Here is a 6,006-nt window from a genome sequence, read left to right on the forward strand (position 1 = left end):
TAGATCGCGGGGATAAGTCTGAGTATTGAGCTACAGAACATTGCGCGATGGTCCCGTATCGCGGACCCATCGCAAAACGGGTCATTTTGGGTCAAAAGGTCGGGTTTACGCGTTTTAAGTTATATTTAAGGTTTGGGGTTTATTTCCCAAGTTCACGAAAAATTAACCTAAAGTCAAGAGAGAACAAGTCCCAAACCTCAATATCTCCCAAGGTAAGTTTTATCATGATTCTAGGGTGAATTTAAGTCTCTAATCCCTTTCTAACTCGAGTAAACTCTTCTAATCCATAGAGTTAGGATTGGAACATTTTTATTGGATGTGATTCAAGAGCTTCAAAAAGGTAATGTTTCTACTCTCTAATCATGTATAGTTGTGAATTGATGAGTTCTTGGGAGAATAGTAAAATAAAGAGGATTATATAAACTATGCTAGAGTTTTGGATTGTTGACTTGAGATTGTTATAATGATATGGGTGATGGAGAATGATGTTAATTACATCTAATTGAGAATCACCTAGAAGTAATAGAATGGGAATTAGGTGAAGAAACACCATTAATGGAGATAGCTTTATGCCCAAAGTGTTTGATAAAATGCTTAGAACCAAAGCAAAAAAATATAGAATCCCTTTGGCTTGTATTGATATAGATCAAAGTTGAAAGGGGCGACGAACATTGTATTTCGCTCAACAAATTAAAGGTATGTGAGGCTAACTATCTACGTTAGGGAATGTTCATGATTCTCCCTACGCCTTCTTCATACTTGTCGGTCATACGGTTAGCCCTGGTTTCAATATGTTGTAGAAATCTTTTAGGGTTGCGATTCACATGGTTGACAATTTGAGTATCCCCCTCCCCCCACAAAATTCGTATACTATTTCGCTTCGGCGTTGTTCATTGTTGTTATGGTCTCGGTCCTTATTAATTAACCATAATTATACATATGTGATTTTGCCCGAGGGGCACAGCGCGATCTGTGTATACGTATACATGGCCGAGGAGTCATTGGTGCCTTACTACTAGGGCGAGGGCCATAGCGTGCGTTTATTATTGGGCGAGAGCCCCGCATATACAAACACAGATAATACGGATGATTCGGATACGGAATTTTACGATTTATTATTTTTATACCATTTTCAAATGTGCGTGTCACCTTTTATTGCAGGGGCTGCGCTCGCGATGGCATATACGAAAAAAAAAAAAAATATTTATTATGTTAGCCTTGTTGGCGGTCGTTCAGTTGTTTGGTTTAGCCATGTTGGCTACTTTCAGACATGTTCGAGATTGTCTAAGTATTTCCGTTAGGATATTTCGAGACTTTTAGTTAATCGACACACGTATTTAATTCGACCGGCCAGTTGGTTTGCTCGGTCACATGCAGATAGGCACCGGGTGCCGTGTTACGTCCGGGCCGAGTTCGGGCGTGACAGCATTGGGCGACAAATGTTGCATCGTCAAGCGTCCAAGCTTTTTACGGTATCAACTTCAAAGGATGGCGACGAAGAATGTTCTTACGAGCCACTACTTTTTCCCGAATGAAAATCCTTTTTTTTTTGCATTGGAAGCATGAGATTTTCTACATTTAGACTAGATGATGATACATATAATGTCTACGGTAATTCAAAAGATTATTGCACTCGAAAGAATAAAGCGAAGATGCGTGCTTGAAAAATTCATGGTTGCCAAGTTTCTTGATTAACCTATTGGAACCCAGTTCAAGAACTCCAAGTCCTTATCCATAATTCTTGAAGGTATGGTAATCGACGAGCATTTCAAGTGGTGTTCGTGATTGAGAAGTTGACTCTTTCATGGAGAGACTTCAAAAACTATCTGAAACACGAAGCATAAGAAAATGCTCGGAAGATCTTGTGATTCGCTTGAAGATTGAGAGAAGATAATAAAGTTCCGAAAAAGTAGCGTGGAAATTCGGGCGGTTATGGAGCAACATCATTGAAGAAAAATTTGCTCCCGAAAGAATAAGAAAAGGAAGAAACCTTTTGGAAAGAGTAAGGAGCGAGAACAAGAAAAAATTCAATATTGTGGGAAAGGAAAACACAAAGCCCCAGATTGTCGTCTCCCGAAAAAGGACAAGGGAAAAGGACAAGCCAATATGGTGGAGAAGAATGATGACATGGATGATATGTGTGCAATGCTATCGGAGTGCAATTTGTTTCGAAACTCATGGTGGCTTGATTTCTTACTCGACATGTTTGCGGCGGTAAAGAAGCATTTGCAACCTATGCTCAACCCTATTTATGGGAAATACTATCCAAGGTTGAAGGATATGGGAAGATACTTCAAGAAGATGACTTCAAAGTCTTCGACTCTCAATAACGTTACACACACACACACGTACTACAAAAACGGGTTTAACATGAAAAATTATAATAAGTAAGAATGATATGTTCATAGAAAAGGGCTACCTCACAGGGCCTTTTCAAACTCAATGTGATGGTTGTTGATAGTATTAATAAGAATTCTTTCTTACTTATTGGAGTCAAATGATTTATGGCATGTTCGTTTAGGACATGTCAACACAAAAAAGCTTCAAAAATTGATTAATTTAGAAGTATTGCCTAAATTCAAGTGTAATAAATCAAAATGTGAAATCTGTGTTGAATCTAAGTTTGTTAAACATCCATATAAGTCTATTGATAGGAGTTCAAATCCTTTAGACTTAATACACACAGATATATGTGATATGAAGTCAATACCATCACGCAGTGAGAAAAAGTATTTTATAACTTTTATTAACGATTGCACTCGATATTGTTATGTGTATTTGCTTAATAGTAAGGATGAAGCAATTGATGCATTTAAGCAATACAAGAACGAAGTGAAAAATCAATTGAATAAAAAGACAAAAATGATTAGAAGTGATAAGGGTGGAGAATACGAATCTCCTTTTGCAGAGATATGTTTAGAATATGGAATTATTCATCAAACTACTCTGCCCTACACACCACAATCAAATGGAATTGCGGAAAGGAAAAACCGAACATTAAAGGAAATGATGAATGCTTTATTAATAGGTTCCGATTTACCGTAGAACTTGTGGGGGGAAGCTATCCTTACATCTCAACGGGTGCCCCACAAGAAAAACACAATCTATTCCATATGAACTATGGAAAGGAAGAAAACCCAACTTGAAATATTTCAAAGTGTGGGGTGTTTACAAATTCCTTTGCCCAAAAGGGTAAAAATCGGACCAAAAGCGTCGTGGATTGTGTTTTTATTGGCTATGCTACAAACAACAAAGCTTGTCGGTTTGGCTCACAAATCGAACAATCCAAATTCATGTTAATGCGGTACACATTCTTTGAAAACATTTATCCGTATAAGCGAATGTGAGTCGTCAATGAAAGATCTAAACGGCCGCAGAACCAAAGAAAATTACACCAAGTAAAGAATATCCAAGGCGTAGCAAACGCCAAAAGACATCTACTTCCTTTGGACTGGATTTTGTGATGTTTTTGCTAGAAAAATGAGCCTCAAACATTTAAAGCAATGTCTTCTTACGATTCGATTTTTTGGAAAGAGGCGATCGTGAGATTGAATCAATTTTGAACAACCATACATGAATTGGTTGATCTTATCCGGAAATAAACCTTTAGGATCAAAATGGATTTTTAAAAGGAAAATGAAAGTCACGGCACTATTGACAAATATAAGGCAAGACTTGTGGTCAAAGGTTATAGACAAAAAGAAAGCCTTGATTACTTTGACACATTCGCGGTAACAAGGATAACATCTATTCGGGTGTTACAGACCGGCTATGGTCTTAAATCCGTCAAATGGATGTCAAGACAGCTTTCTTAAATCGAAAATTGGAGGAAGAAATTTACATGGAACAACCTGAGGGTTTTGTGGTTCCTGGTAAAGAAAGGAAAGTGTGCAAACTTGTTAAGTCACTTTATGGACTTAAACAAGCACCCAAACAATGGCATGCGAAATTTGACCAAACAATGTTGGCAAATGAATTTAAGATTAATGAGTGTGACAAATGTGTTTACATTAAAAATACTCCAAATCATGAAGTCATTGTTTGTTTATATGTTGATGACATGTTGATAATGAGTAGAGATATTGCCGATGTAAATGCAACGAAGCGTATGAGCTAGCAAATTTGACATGAAGACTTAGAGGTTCTTGATTTGATCTTAGGAATTAGGATCCATAAAACTCCACAAGGTCTAGCATTATCACAAATAAAACAAGTTCAAGTATTTAAATTTCAATGTTAAAGACTCCAATTGATGTAAGTTTTGCACTTGAAAAGAAGGTTGACTCACAATTGGACTAAAGTTTGATGTATATTATGAATTGTACACGACCCGGATATAGCATTGCTATTAGCAAGCCGAGTCGATTCACGAGTAATCCAAATCAAACTCATTGATGGCAATGAAACGAGTCTTGGGGTATTTAAACACACCCAAAACTATGCTTTGCATTATAATAAATATCCCAAGAATTTTTTTCACCGATCATCTCAAGTTAAATCCACGAGTGGATATGTTTTCACCATGGAGGAGGAGCGAGTGTCTTGGAAATCATCAAAATTAGCTTTAGACAAGGCCGGTGAAGAAGTCATAAAATTTCTTGGAAGATATTCCATTTTGGCCCAAACCTTTGGCGCCTATATGTATACATTGTGATAGCCAAGCGGCAATAGGTAGGGCAAGGAGCGTTATGTATAACGGAAAATCGCGTCACATTTGACGGCAACACAATATCGTTAGACAACTACTCTTTAGTGGTGTTATCACTATTGACTACGTAAAGTCAAGAGATAACGTAGCGGATCCACTAACAAAAGGCCTATCTAGAGAGGTTGTTGATAGATCATCGAGGGGAATGGGGTTAAGGCCTAGTACGAGTCGTATCAATGGCGGTAACTACCAAGTAGGCGTCCCAAGAACTAGGTTCAAAGAGATCAAACAAAGTTATGAATAACGGTTCAACATTGTCAAATAACTCAACCCATTCTCGTGATGATGACAATGTTCAGAAACAAAGATAAAACCTTAAGGCTTTTTAATGAGTTAATAAAGCATTAAAGTTTTTTAATGATTATCTAACTCTGGCAGAACATGACCAGATAGTGTGTCTATAGGACTACACATTTAGAAATAACCTATGTGAGTGTGAAGTATAAGCCGCTTCAAGGGAATGATGGTAAAGGCCCATTCTCTATGCATTCACGAAACCAGGCGGTGTTCATGGCTGAAACGAACACAACCGTGAGAACCATAGATGGTTGAGGGTTAATTGTGTGACTTATGTTGTCTAGTTATACAACAAAGTTCGACAAAAAGATATCACATCTACCGATTGATCGAGTATATCCGATATAAGTTCACTACGGAAAGTTTAAAGGGAAACCTACTTATCCAGATGCAATTAATCTTCGCTTGTATATCACACACTTGTCCGTGCATTCCTTTATCTTATAGCCATTCCCCATTCATGTGGGGGATTATTGGGTTTAATTGATAGGTTGAATGGGAAATGGAGGGAAAAGAAGTGGAGGGAAAAATGAGTTGTTCCCTCTTGCTTTATGAAATAAGCATTGTCCCTTATAGGTGGTGGAAAAAAAAGTTCTCCTACTTAAAAGTAGAAACACTCCTTCATGTTGTTAAAGGGTCAAGAAGAGGGTCTCCCCTCGCGCCGTCGTCGTCACTCGGCTCGGCTTCGAATTTGGATCTGATTGATTGATAATCTTTTTGGACCAAATTTCCTTTAATTTTAATTATTTAATTAGTTATTATTCAATTAATTAATTAATTAATTAATGATCTTGACCCGCGACCCGACCCGTTTTCTTTCTTTCCCGGATTAATTTAAAACATTTCCCTCCATTTTTTCAACGGAATTTTTCTGAAAGGTTGCAAACCTTTTCCCAAACAGGCTATATATTTCTGTTGATCCTCAGAATTTTTCCTTACGAAATTTTCTGATATTCATCTTCTTCTTTCTCTGCACTTCTTAAAAACTCTCGTGTGATATA

Source organism: Lycium ferocissimum, chromosome 11 (genome assembly GCF_029784015.1).
Source record: "Lycium ferocissimum isolate CSIRO_LF1 chromosome 11, AGI_CSIRO_Lferr_CH_V1, whole genome shotgun sequence".
NCBI classification, from domain to species: Eukaryota; Viridiplantae; Streptophyta; class Magnoliopsida; order Solanales; family Solanaceae; genus Lycium; species Lycium ferocissimum.